Consider the following 15,497-nt stretch of genomic DNA (forward strand, 5'->3'; position numbering starts at 1 on the left):
AACACTAAAGGGTGAAACATGATCAGTCATGTCTGCTCCATGGATGTCTGATACAATTTCTATATTTTTAAGCAAGTTTATATTTTCACTTTTTAACTATGTGTTTAACATAGCTTTTTTAAATAATCAAAAACGGATATTTAAAGATTACGGAAACACATTGGAGACATTGAAGACATTGAAGACATTGGAGAAAAGAAAAAAATCTTTTAACAAATATAACTGACGTTTATACTTTTTTAAAGTTTTATGACCATCTTTTCTATTTTTCTTTTCTATTCTATTGCATAGACCTTCATATATATTTGTTTGACAATGTTATGTAAAAGAGTCTAACCTTATAATATTATATCATGTCATTCAAAAAGAGTTTAAAAATAATTAAAAATACAAAGTTTCGAAAGAAAGAAAGAAAGAAAGAAAGAAAGAAAGAAAGAAAGAAAGAAAGAAAGAAAGAAAGAAAGATGGGTTTTAGCCTACTACACGAATTCATTGTAGACCACGTTAAAATATTGTTATATACAGTATGTTTTTCACTACACTGTATGGCATATTCGCATAAAGCAGATATTCCTCGTTCATTTTGTTTGTACAATTCTGCCAAAGGTAAATTAGCATGGTATTATTGTTGTACTGTTTCGAACACTGCTCAAGTCTATTTTTCTTCTCCAACAGATTGGCATGATTTACAATGTGTAATGTAATTGTAATGTGTAATGCAATTGGAAATGTGGGCAATAACTGCGACATACAAATTCAGTTTGATTTGAGTTTGAGAAATTTGAAATAAACAGTTTTAGTTCATCACGTACTGGACACCAATTTACAGAATTACAGCGTCCTCTAGTGGTAAACAATTTGTCAACTTTTGACCTTATGATTCTTTGACATTATCTTCGTCCATTCACAAGGTGATTTTACATATAAAGTTTTTAAATATAAATATATATATATATATATATATATATATATATATATATATATATATATATATATATATATATATATATATATATTACTTGTGAATAATGTCAAACCTGCCCATTTCAGGCTAAAGTTGCTACTTTGTTTATTATTGTCATTGACCCAGAAAAATGATCATCCTCATAAATGATTACCCCATTCAAAAAATTAAAGGCATGGAACGTTTCTGCTAAATTATTGCACATTTTCTACTAGTTGTACTGTATTAAAAGGATAGTAACACCAGAACGGAAAATTCTGTCATCATTTTCTCACTCTTTATTTGTTACAAACTTGTTTGGTTTTTCTTTCTCTGTTACACAAAAGAATCGAACACTCCATGGCATATATACTTTTTATTTCATTTGGTTATTAATAAAAAGTTTAATTAATGTTTAAGAGCCTGGATGATATGATGACCTTAGTGCAATGGTGTCCAAACTCAGTACTGGAGGGCCGGAGTCCTGCATATTTTAGTTCCAACCCTAAATAAAAACACCTTAACGAGCTAATCAAGCTCTTTCTAAGTATACTAGACTTGCAGGCAGGTGTGTTGGAGGAAGTTGAAGCTAAACTATGCAGGACACCGGCCCTCAAGGACAGAGTTTGGACACCGCTGCCTTAGTGTCACCCCTATTCAGAGTAAAACTAGAATGATATGTGTGTCATTACTTTTGCTGTATGCCAAGTTATTTGTTTCCTCAAGGTTATTAGGCCCATTCAAGAGGTCACAGAGACCGGACTGAATGTTTGATGTTCCTTAAACAGCTGTCACTAGATGTGACTAGATTTTACTGTGTGAAAGAATGAATTCTTTTAAATCAGGGGTGACCAACCCATTTCCTGGAGGTCTTCCATCCTGCAGGTTTCAGTTACAACTCATACAAACACACCTGCCTGTAATTATCAAGTGCTGTTCAGGTCCTAATTAATTGGTTCAGGTGTGTTAGAGCTGAACTCTCCAGGAAGGTAAATCTGCAGGAACAGGGTTGAGCAGCCCTGTTTAAAATAATTCTGTTATAAGAGAAGCTACCTCTGTATTAGTCAGCAATGTTTTTTTTTTACTATCCTGATAAGATGCCTGCTAGAGAGCAAAACATCCTTGAAGTAGATAAGCATTCATGGTGTACTGTATGTGTTTGGTCTTCATCGGAAAAGACTACAAGTTTGTAACCTCTGGTCAGCCTGACCACAGAAATATTCTCCTGTTATGTCTGACATTTGTATGTTTGACGCCTATGTAATCACTATTCCGATTTGTACACAAAAGTGGAAATTGAGCCAATCAAGTTTAAACACCTATATGTATGACGCAGTTATTGTTGTCGATTTAAGCAGAGATGTAAGCAGAGATTGAACTGTATGAATGCTGAAGTTGGCTTCTGCTGATGGAACTGCAAACTCGGCCTATATCTTCAGTAAGTTTTTTTTTTAATTAAATCTCTGACTCCGAGTCTTATTTATCTGACATGCTTAATAAAATGTTTGATAAATTATTTTAATAATTTATTTAAATGTGTTACGGCTGTTGCTTTTTTCTCTTTATTGCCTGTCTCTGTGCTTGCGTGTGTGTGTCATGACGTCACTCACTGTTTGTTTTCTATAGAGTCCGCCTTTGCGCACCTGCGGCGAGTTGCGCTTATTGAAGCTGGCTATAAATGCGGACCATCCTTGAGCGGAGAGAGAGAGGAGACTTCACAGCCAGCCATCAAGCTTCTTTCGTTTCTTTAATTTACTGTTTTGTTTCTTGAAGTTTTACTTTGTTCTAATTTGTCAATTGTTGGGTTGTTTAGTCTTTGGTTAGTGTTGTATGTTGTTGGAGAACGTGAGTTATTGATTCTTTATTCATTCTTATTTCGTTGTGACACATGATCTGTTGGATTGTTTTGGTTGTAATAAATTTAATAATTTAGACAACTTAGTTCGTGTGTACTCTTTATGTTGCGTTCCCTTTATGACTTAATTATTGATTTGATTTGATTTAAAAAAGGGATCGTAACAAATGTTAAATTATTTATTAATAATTTTGTTTTATTAGATTTTTTTTATGCTTTTCTTTTACATTGCCACCCAATATTTAAGATCTGAAAACATGGAATATTTTACACTTACACTGAAAAAAAACACTCGAAATAGAATTATTGTTTGAAACTTTGGCGTCACCGTGGCACAGTTGTGGTAGCCCAATTGCCTCACAGCAAGAAGGTTGCTGGATCAAGCCCTGGCTAAGTCAGTTGACATTTCTATGTGGAATTTGCATGTTCTTCCCGTGTTCGCATGGGTTTCCTCCGGGTGCTCCGGTTTCCTCCACAAGTCCAAAGACAAGAGCTATAGGTGAATTGAAAAAGCTAAATTGTCTATAGTGTGCAAGAATGTGTATGGGTGTTTCCCAATGATGGCGTCCATATGCTGGAAAAGTTGGCGGTTCATTCAGCTGTGGCCACCCTGATGAATAAAGGGATTTAGTTGAAAAGAAAATGAATGAATGTTTGAAATTCTGAAAACACGTTTGTCATTAAAGAACAGCGCACACTGTTAAAAAATGCTGGGTTCAACACAATTCCTTTATATTGTCCCAATACAAATCAATGAAGTTAACTGTTTTTACAAATTTAGGTTGATTGAACTTAAAACAATTAAGTTGTCCCCCTGTAATTTCAGAACTCTTGATGTCAATTTTCAAAATAGTCACTACTTTTAACACAAGCTCTCCTGTGTTCAAAACTTTGCATGCTGCCTTCATTTCCTTAAAGAAGTCTTGCATTTGCAGGATCATTGGTTCACGTAATCCTTTTATCATACATATAGCACAGGACCATAACTTTAGTTCACCCAAATTATTTAACAATCACACATTATGTAAGGAAAGTGCGTGTGCGTGTGCGTGTGCGTGTGCGTGTGCGTGTGCGTGTGCGTGTGCGTGTGCGTGTGCGTGTGTGTGTGTGTGTGTGTGTTCATATACAACCATGTGGACACCTATATAAAATATCTTATACAGTTGAAGTCAGAATTATTAGCTCCCCCAGAATTATTAGCCCTCCTGTTTATTTTTCCCCCCAAGTGCTGTTCAACGGAGAGAAGATTTTTTCAACACATTTCTAAACATAATAGTTTTACAAACTCATTTCAAATAACTGATTTATTTATTTCTTTGTCATGATGACAGTAAATAATATTTGATCTGATATTTTTCAAGACCCTTCCACACAGCTTAAAGTGACATTTGAAGGCTTAACTAGATTAATTAGGTTAACTAGGCAGGTTAGGGTAATTAGGCAAGTTATTGTATAATAATGGTTTGTTCTGTAGACTGTCGAAAATAATATATAGCTTAAAGGGGCAAATAATTTTGTCCTTAAAGTGTTTTTTTTTTTTTTAAACACTGCTTTTATTCTATATCTGAAATAAAACAAATAAGTCTTTCTCCAAAACAAAAAATATTATCAGACATACTGTGAAAATGTCCTTGCTCTGTTAAACATCAGTTGAGAAATAAAATAAATAGAAAAAAATTAATTCAAAGAGGGGCTAATAATTCTGACTTCAGCTGTATATGTAGGTAAAATATAGAATATAATATGTAATATATTCACGTACTAAAAATGCACATGTATGACAAATATTTTATGTATATGAAGTACATATGAACAAGTATGTCATTGTCACATATGTAATTTGTATATATATCCATATATCAGATTTCTTTTTTGAGGATCTGTGTTTCCATCAGTCTGGTGTTCTGGAGATGGCCACAGGCTCTACTTCACATCACAATGGTGTTTTTATTACTCAAGAATCATGAAAAAAAACTTCTGTCAATGTGAATCCAGGCCTTATTGGTTTGCTGTGATTGGACTTTTTTGCATACAGTAATGAAAACAGTATTGTCAAGTATGACAACATTGTATGTTAGTACATATATAGGTACATGCAACATAGACACCATATGAAATGAGGATGAATAAGAATGATATCTATAAATAATGTAGTCCAGTTGGGTCATCTTGGTAACTGATGTCATTTGATATCCTGAAACCTTTGTAATCTAAAAATGTAATATTGTTCATCATTTTCTATGCATCAAGAGTAATGCAACACTTATTTATCATTTTGAGTGCTTGTAGTTGAAAGTTACATCATGTTAATTGAATGAATAGTCAGTTATTTCAAATGTAATATTGAGTTGCATTTTTCAAAATGGGATCAATTTGATGTTCAACTTAAAAAGGTGATTTTAATTTAATGAACAAATGATCTTTATCTTGTGTGTATTGTATGCAAGCATTTGAAAACAGAGTTAAGACTTTTGCAAACATGTGTAATATTGCCGATGGATGTATATTTTGTGTCTAGAGTTTTGAAAATTGACATCAGAGTTCTTAATTTGTGGCAAAACAATTGTTAAAAAAATTAACTCATTTTAAACAAGTTTAAACAAGCAGCAAAAGTCCTGTACTGAGTGTATGAATTAACATGAATTAGAGTAAAAAGTAAAAAAAAAAAACCTAGTACCTATAATGGCAGACTTATAAAACAGATAATTCATGAATAAGTTGTTTATTCATCATTTCTCATGAGTTGTATTCGTCTGTAAATGTAAATATACGAGTTCACTTTCAGACTGCAGGCGGCGCCAATGCTCCAAAATCATCATCACCTGTATGCTTTGCTAGTTCGGATGCTTTTCTTAATGTTTTGCTTTAATTAAAATGTCAATAATTTTGTCTGCACCCTCCACAAACAAAGCACGGTAGTTTTCAGATCCAATCTCACAATCACAACAATGACAACCACAAAAGCTTAAGTTAATTCAAAAATATAATGGTGCACCCACTGTAAGCAATGCGAATTAGCAAACAATGCTTAATTATGAATTTGTGGGTATTTGTCGTCCATAATCTTTCTAGAAGGCCACTGTGTTTCTGTTAGTGACCTCCACATAGTCTCTGCTTAAGCTCAGTGTAATATGGATGGGTTGACACTAAAAACATTTGATTCAATAAAGAGGATCTGCAGAGGCTCTATAAACATAAAATGCGCCTGCTTGGACCTGAATTGCCTCTAACCAGACATTTATGCTGGTCTTGTTCGCAATGTTTACAGGACCAGATCAGCCCAATTACCCTCCTGTAGTGAGCAGATGGGCTCCCGGTTAGCCAAAAGTTCATTATTTTTGTTATAGCACATTTGCCTTCTGTTTGGGACCAGGGTTTGATTTCGGACCACATCATCTGAGGGCAGCAGGAAGCATATAAATAATATTAAATGCATATCAAAATGTAAAACAGGTTTTTATATTATCATGTGCTATCATTTTATAGACAGAAAGACAGGCAGATAGATGTAGGACAGTGAAACTGAAGCACCTGGTTTTAGACCACAGCAATTCATTGTTATGTAGGGCCAATTTTTGTGGCCAAAACAGCATCAATACCTCTTGGGAATGACAGATACAAGTCCTGCACAGTGGCCAGAGGGATTTTGAGGCATTCATTTAGTAATGGCCAAGTTACTACGGGATGCTGGTGGAGGAAAAGGTTTCCTGACTCGCTTCTCCAAAACACTCCAAAGGGGCTAAATAATATTTAGAGATCTGGTGACTGTGCAGGCCATGGGAGATGTTCAACTTCACACTCATGCTCATCAAATCACTTTCTCCATTGACAGGATACATAGTTTGAACCATTGGTTACAGACGATCCTCCAATGGTTTGGAAGTCCTTGCCAGTGTGCCCATTTGGCAGCCTGGCCATGTATATTGACCCTGTGCAGGGAGCTCCCAATGAACCGTTTTGGTCAAAACGTGAGAGTTGAGGTGCAGTGAGTTGGGCAGCTGTGCGTTTTATTCTGCTGTGAGTTGGGCAGCTGTGGTTTTTATGTTTTTTGCATTTAATCCAAAGGCACCCAGACATCCTGGTCCACAGTTAATCCTGTTTGATGTGGTTCGTCCTTCTTGGTGCTATGCTGACATTAGCCTGGATACCGTTGCTACATAACAAAGACTTGGTGCCTTGGTCACAGATGCACCAGCAAGATGTGCACCAACAATTTGTCTTCTCTTGAAGTCTGATATGTCACCCACAATGTTGTGTGCATTGTAATATTTTAAGCAAAAATGTTTTATTAATACTTTGCTAATTAAATCTTCACACTTTGCTTTTGTTGGTGGAATATGCAATCAATGAAAAATTAATTATGAAATCTCTAACAATAAATTGGCCAGTGTTTCAGACAGACAGACAGACAGACAGACAGACAGACAGACAGACAGACAGACAGACAGGTAGATAGATAGATAGATAGATAGATAGATAGATAGATAGATAGATAGATAGATAGATAGATAGATAGATAGATAGATAGATAGATAGATAGATAGATAGATAGATTTTGTTGTTGATACAACTTTTGTTGTAAATGTGAGGAAAAGGTGAAATAAAAACGCAGAAACAAGCTAAGATATTGAGATATTAATTTACAATTTCCACAAGTTCAATTATTTATTTGTTTATTTTTTTTTTTCATTCATGCATTTATTTATTTCAGATGAGTTGTACACTAAATCTGATTTCTTTAATTTTTTTTTATCTTTCAAAATTTCTTTAAAATTAGTTTTGTTTGCTATGCTCTTGCTTTCTCCGAAGTGAGATTTTGTACCAATGATATTTGAGTGGGCGTGGCCATGAACCCAACGCTACCGAGTGCGTTATCTCTAATCACGTTGCATCTGATTGTAATAAACACTATAGACATTTTGATGAAAATGGCTTGTTTTTAGTAAAACATGAGTTGTATAAATGTGGCGGCGCCATTTACGACATGGACCAGGAGCTGCACAGAAGTTCAACTACACGACACGACAACTAACTCATGGAGTGCAGACAGTGGCGCTCACGTCATTCATCCCAGTAGAAACTACAAACTTCCAACGGTAGGCTAACGTTACAATACTTCGCCAACATTCACCCTTATTCAGTAATCATTTTATTATTTACATTGTATAATATTACATTTGACTCCATACATATGGTAGTGTTTGAAGTATTGTTTGTTTGTTTTTGTTTTGTTTAGTATTGTTAAGCTATTTTTACCATTAACCTACCATCTGTTTGAACACCTTTTGTGGTAAATTATTGTAGTTATTAACCAAAATAATATGTTATTAACCAAAGTATTTCATATTGACTATTGTAAAGGCTATTTAGATATTTTACAAAGTTTTTAAAAGAGCTATTTTAATGATGAAAGTTATTTTTTTTCCTGTGGTGTTACTGCTAAACTATGCCATGTCTTTTTGAATTTTCAGTGAGAGTTTAGCTTCTCACTCTAATTGTAATTGGCTCTTGATATTGAATTTAACTTAAAGCAGTAGGCTTATAATGGGTGCAGAAGCTAATAAGAATGATTTTATAATTATAGTTGCAAAAGCAAAAATCCGTTTGGGTTTTGTTCTTTTATATATTTATTTAAGGTGTAAAATGCAATCAATTTAAAATTTACAACAATTCAACAAGCAAGTTGACCTGGAGTGACTTCTCAAATACGTTTTTTTTCTTTCTTTGCCAAATAAATGAAGACAGAACATAACATCTGTACAGTGCATCTCAAAGTAACACTGTAATGTTTACTTTCCAGTGGTGTAAAGTTTAATTGAGAAGTTTTATTCAGAAATTGTAATTTAGTAAGCAGTTTTAAAAGTGTGTACTTCTACTTTCCCTTGAGTACATTTTTAGCACAGTATTATTAACTTTACTCCACTACTTTCCTTCAACCTGCAGTCACTACTTTATTTTTTTCTTGTCTGTGGGGATTAGAAAAATCAGTCCTGTGATTCCTGTCCAATCAAATCACACAAAGAAGATAAATCGCATCATACTGAACTACCTCAAGGAATGGGCAATTTATAAATGCAACTAGCTGTTTGGAAGCTTTAAAAGTGTCCAAGAAGATGTCCAAAATCAATACACGTAATGACGAAGAGAGACTGCATGTTTAGATTACATGTCACTGGCGGGATGACGATGGATGTTAACTGTATGATGAATGTTGACTATATCGTGAAATGAAATGAAAAAAATCACTAAATGTTCTACAGAATTATACGTTTACACACACACACACACACACACACACACACACACACACACACACACACACACACACACACTTGTACAAATGTCATGTAAACACGTCAGCTTTTTACAGTGTAATACTCACTACTCACCACTTCATTTTTGAGCAAGCAATGGTACTTTTACTTAAGTATGATCTTCAGTACTCTTTCCACCACTTTTACTTTCTAAATTAATCTGTTTTTATCTGTTAAATTATTATTTTTTTAATTAAGTAAGCATCAGTGGTCCATACACTTGCTTCTTTTCCAACTTAGTCATGAATAAATGATTCAGTGACAGAAACTGACAGTTTTAAAGTGATTTTTCTTAATAATTTCTTTATTTCACAAATAGCCCAAAATATATGCTGCACAATATTGCTTAATTATCATTGCAGAAAAGAAATCTCCAAAACACTGAGATTTATTTTTCTATTTCTTTGGTCAATATTGCTATTTGCCACACAATACTATACAGCGTGCCAATGTAATTTGTGGAGTGGGTTCCACCACACACTGAGAAACAGCTCAGGCAATCATAGTAAATTAGCCTAAAGAAATGAGTCACTGTACAGCTATTGCTTTTTTCAAGTGTATTTGTCCACATCAAAGAGTCTACGTGACATGCACTGATTGTGGATAATGAAAGCAAGTCACTTTCATACATGAGTACAGAGGATGCTGTAGGAGGATGAAAGTATAGTAGCAGCCCAGCTCTATGTGAATTGTGACAAAATGTTCGTCATACTTGATTGTGTATTATTGATGATAAAGCTTGTCCATCCCAGCCTGTTCCTGGAATTGGTCATTGGAAATGTTAAACAAAATAATAATATAAGTTTATAATTCCAATCATATATTTCTATTTTTTATTGCTTAATTTAATGTGTAATTATAAATATTATGTTCACTTCTTAGTGAGCTTCTGGTGAAATATTTACAGTTTATAAGATTGTTGAGAACATGATGCCATTAGCCAAAAGGTGAGATGTTAGTCTGTAGTTAGATTTGTTAAGTCTGTGAGATATATTTCCAACTGTGCCACAGTGGAAAAAATGTCTACATGTTGGTGTAGGGATGCATGTGTTTTTATTCCACAGATGTGCAAACTCTTATACCTTGCAATATAAATCAGTTTTAACAGACGTCTTGTTTAAAAGCATATCAATAAAATTATTAAATAATATTTTTTTTTAAATTCGGTTCAAAGCATTTTATTTAAGAAGAACTTTGCTTTTCATATTTGTAAATATTATTTCAATGCATTAAAGATTTTTTAGTAAGCAAAAAGTCCTGTAAACTACAATTACCAAATACAATTACCAAAACTATTAAGAGATTTGAGAGGCAGGAGGAAACATAGGGGGTTGTCTTTTTCAGTTTTGATCATGTAAAAAAAAGTTGATAAATGTTAATAATTTAGGGGACTTTTACATGACCATATTGGGTTGCTGTTTTTAGTACAGTTCTCTGTGGTTGCTAGGGTGTTCAGATTTTTTTTTAGCAAGTTGTTTTAGTTTTTTTTTTAAGTTTCTTTGCAGCTGCTTGTGTTGCCAGTGGTTTTCTAGACTCTGTTGTGACTCAGATCCTCCTTCAGTATATATAGGGTGATTTTGCCTTTTATGATCTGTGACAGCAAGCATGAAGCCTAGAAAAATCTTTTTCAAAAATTAAATTATATTTACTGTATGTATATACAGTGAGGAATGTACAGTTGAAGTCAGAATTATTAGCCCCCTGTATTATTAGCGCCCATGTTTATTTTTTTCCCCAATTTCTGTTTAATGGAGGGAAGATTGTTTCAGCACATTTCTAAGCATAATAGTTTTAAAAACTTATTTCTAGTAACAGATTTATTTTGTCTTTGCTATGATGACGGTAAATAATATTTTACTTGATATTTTTCAAGACACTTCTATACAGCTTAAAGTGACATTTAAAGGCTTAACTAGGTTAATAAGGTGAACTAGCCAGGTTAGGGTAATTAGGCAAGTTATTGTATGATGATGGTTTGTTCTGTAGACTATCGAAAAAAAATATCTTAAATAATATTGCCTCAAAAATGCTTTTAAAAAATTAATAACTACTTTTATTTTAGCAGAAATAAAACAAATAAGACTTTCTCCAGAAGAAAAAAAATATTATCAGACATACTGTAAAAATGTCATTGCTCTGTTAAACATCATTTGGAAAATATTTAAAAAAGAAAATAAAAATCAAAAGGGGGCTAATAATTCTGACTTCAACTGTAAATCTTCAACATGTCACAATTTTTCTCAGAAAACTTATTTTTAAAGGTGCTGTTCACTTGAAATTTTCACTGGATGTTGATAACATCCAAAGAAATTTACATATATATAAGAAAAGAAAACTAATTAGTTCACAAATAAAGTTATGTGTAACAAAATGACACAGGAAAAAATATTGAACACATGAAGAAAGAGGTGTAAAAAGGCAGTGAATGTCCAGACAGACAGCAGCTGAAATCTCCCAGGAGTTCTTCAGCAATCCTCTGCCCTTTGGCATTGTAAATGAATATTAACTGCTTTAGTCCAACATCTACATTAGCAGTATGATGAAGATGAAACCAGTGTGGACATTTCAGCAAGACAATGATCCAAAAACACAGTCAAGGAAACTCTCAAATAGTTTCAGAAAAAGAAAACCAAGCTGTAGAATCAGATATATAATTAGAAATATGTTTTCTGATAAAAATGGTAACGTGTTGCATACTAATTTCCCCCACTGTATATGTGTGTGTGTGTGTTTTCTACTGTACACCTCTAGTGTTACAAGCTTTATGACTTGAGGTATTGTGTCCTTTTGGGGGGAAAAACTGTATTTATAGGCTTTTGTATTTAAATCCTTTTCCCTATGAAGAAGAGTAATAGCAAAGGTTGCCTTAGCAGTTGCTACTAACTAAAGCCTCTTATATGCATGGCCAAACTTTTTGGCTTAACTGTGTCCAGATGAAATCTAAATAAAAATACAAGGCAAGGACAAATACAAAGACAAACAGATCTTAACTAGAGCCACATGCCAGGAATCACAATGAGCAAACAAATACACTAATTACATCACGTCTTTGTGTTTTCTGTGTGTACGGCATTGTCTAGTCACAGTGCCTTATAAACATTTACTGCCATCGGCTGAAAGCTAATAAAAATCCCTCTGAAGGGTAAGAGAAAAAGTGACTCAAAAGTTACTTTGTTGTAGCAACTCTTTTTTTTTCTTTATTGCTATCGAGTATAAAAACCTTATGAGACACTGTATGTGTGCTTGTTTAGATGTGAGTAGCCATCACAAGGAATGCTGTAGTCATAAAGGGATGGACTCTATCAGGGAAAATTCTTATGTAGGCTGTGGTGTTTAATATTGCCTTCTTGGTGTTTAAGGGAGCCAAAGTGGGTCAGGACCAGGAGAATATTCCCCACTATTACAGCACCAACACCAGACTAAACTATACCGATAGCATCCGTGGTTTTATGTTTCCCCCGTTCTGACTCTATCATCCAAATATCACAGCATAATCATGAACAGTAGAGCAGGCAGCCTTTTTTCCAATCTTCTGTTGTCCTGGTTTGGTGCGCCTCTGTGAATGGTCTCGGTGTCTTATTCTTAGATGACAGGAGTGCCACCGATATGCTCTTTCTCTCTGAGTTACTGTTGTTTTTCTATTTGCTGGAACCAATCTGGGCATTCTCCTCTGACTACTGGCATCGACAAATCATTTCCCTACAGAACCACCACTCACTGTTTCTTTTCTCCTTTTCAGATTGAAAATTGCAAGTTTCTGGGATACTTCTGATATACCATGTTGAAAGCCACCTAAATCACCTTTGCAATAGCCCTTTACACAGAGTAATACCGGTAAATAACTAGAAAATTTCTAGAACGACTTTACCAGTAGATCAAAATATGTGCTGTTCACGCAGGCAAGGACGTTCCAGAATTTTTCCGGAAAAGATCATTAACACATTCATTTCAAAATACATTACATTCTGCCATCACTAACCAGAAATGAGTGCTAAACGGCTGCACTTGTATTAAACATGAGGGGGGTCCGTCATTCTTTTGATGGTTTCACTTTTATTTATGGCCCATTTCCACTGAGTGGTTCACATATTATATGAGAAAAACAGATGCTTAATACACAAAAATACTTGCGTATAAATGATCATTACTAAACTTTCTATGGATTTGATTATAACTGCAGATCAATTATAGTGCAAAACAGTCTACTGTAATGTCTACAATTATATAAAATAAATAAATAAATGCAACATTTATGAATGCATACAGCCCCTTACAGTCTCCAATAGGTTACAGATTACAGACAAATTACATACAGCATACATTTAGACCTGATTTAGCTTAGAAAACAACACGTAACATATAGCCAACAGTCAGTGCAAACCTCTCGTCTGTATCTTCAATATTCACCTGCATGTGTAACCTCTTGTTAAAAAGTAATTCCGTTTTTCCGAGTTCATAATAGTCCAAAAGGTGATGATAATAGTTAAACATGGCACTTTGTTCATGTTTTAGGTTTTCCTTTTGCTTTCCTGCAATTTTTCCTTTAGCATTCACACAAAGCAGCCTTCCGGGAGATTAACTGTAATGTTACAACTTCTCTTTATGGAAAATTGCCAGAACCAATTTTCCGGTATTTTCAAAAAGCGCCTGTTCACACATGATCCCTTTTTACCGGCAATTTTTCGGAAAGGCTGTATGTGTAAAAGGGGCTAATATCTATAGAGTGGAGGAACTATGATGTCACTTTGTAGGCTAATCGGCTGCTAGCATAAAACTGGTTCCCTCGTGAAAATCCCTATGGGATTTTCCATAGGCTTTTCGAAGATTGCAAATAATAAGCTCTGTGTTCAAACACTGTTCATTACACTTACACGTTTTGTCCAGCCGGATAATCCTCACACGAAAATACAACTTTGAGCACTTTTGGATCTTAAATACAAACGCAAGAATTAAAAAAGCTAACATTAGGCTATATACGGACTACAGAGCCCTCGGGGCGCTTGCCTGTGACGTCAACACCACCCTGCTACAGGCAACTTTTCAAGCTTATTTTTTAGAAATAATTTCCATGACAAAGAGTTAATCTCTCTGTTTATTATATTATAATCCACGGTATATATTATAAACAAATAAATACGCAAAAACACATAGACCTATGTGCCTTTTGGATCATTTTTACGTGGGAAATACATCTGTGTTGCTTTACGGTTGTTCTAAAAGTTTTAAAACTGTTTGTATAAATCTGCCTACATAGTATTATCATAAGACATATTTAAATAAGTGTATTGCTCGTGTGCACACAACCTGCTTACCTTAACAGACGACAGAAATGAGGCGTGAGAAACAAGTCTATCAAATGCCTGCAAGTTCCATCATCATGGACACAGAGCAACATTCAATATTCCTTTTTTGTCACAAAATACACTGAAAAGCAGCCCATACAGTCACATGCTGTACATTTTACGGAGGAGTGTAAATATTGCAGTTATGACAGAGTTAAATGTGTTCAGATGAAGAAGAAAAACCCGAGGAAAAATCACTTGATCACATTAAAATGACAGTTAACATGCATGTATTTTTTTTTACACATTTATTCATACGTTTGCATTACTGAGAGAAGGAAAGAGACAGGCTGCACTAGAAAGCAGTATCTTCATAATATTGTTTATTAAAATAAATGATCAACAAATTAATCTGTCTCGACAGCCTTTACAAGTGAAGGAATTATCTGCACACAATCTGAATTTCAACTTGATAGCAACCGTCTTTTTAAAGAAGCATAACCGATTTAAAAATTTAAGAGTGTGCTGTAACTGATGTGTTTTATGTCATAGAACAAAACATGAAAGTATTTTGAGTTTGTGTTGGCCACGAACCTTATTTAAGCGATTTTACTGATACCCCATTGAAAAAAAACCATTGACTTTGGGACGAGGGAACCGGAACTGCTAAAATGCAAACTCGCTTCCGGGTTTTTGTATTCAAATTGACGTCATAGTTCCTCCAGTCTATCAGCTTGTTAAGTGGTGACGTGTTTGTGACGTATGTAATACTGTTTCCGGGTCCAAGCCGCCATTCACTTGAGTGGAGAAATCATTCGTTTATGATCACTTTTTATTCCTATCACACGTTAAAGTTAATTTTACTTAAAGTCATAGTGTACACAACAATCTCTGGGCTTGCTGCATAACAAATACCAAAATTTTAACAATTTATAAAACAATGAATCACTTTCTGGCCATCGGATATTAGGCATGGACATATATATTGCGATCGTGACTTTCGAAAGTATTAAATCGCTTTGTAAACATTTATTATTACCATTTCATGAATCTCCCCATTCAGTTGAATAGAGTGCTTGGACCTGGAAGCCGCTCCATGTGAC

The 15,497-nt window shown here is 34.3% G+C and overlaps 1 protein-coding gene across 2 annotated transcripts in view; it reads left to right on the forward strand.

Annotated features, from left to right (window-relative positions):
- The first annotated feature begins 7,728 nt into the window (after positions 1-7,728).
- npr1a (natriuretic peptide receptor 1a) overlaps positions 7,729-15,497 on the forward strand; it is a 237,606-nt gene continuing 229,837 nt past the window's right edge. For both annotated transcript variants that reach the window (XM_073930933.1, XM_073930934.1), the window contains exon 1: positions 7,729-7,894. The gene's annotated coding sequence lies outside the window, so the exon portion shown is untranslated. The remainder of the gene's footprint in view (positions 7,895-15,497) is intronic.

Source organism: Danio rerio, chromosome 19, assembly GCF_049306965.1.
Source record: "Danio rerio strain Tuebingen ecotype United States chromosome 19, GRCz12tu, whole genome shotgun sequence".
NCBI classification, from domain to species: domain Eukaryota; kingdom Metazoa; phylum Chordata; class Actinopteri; order Cypriniformes; family Danionidae; genus Danio; species Danio rerio.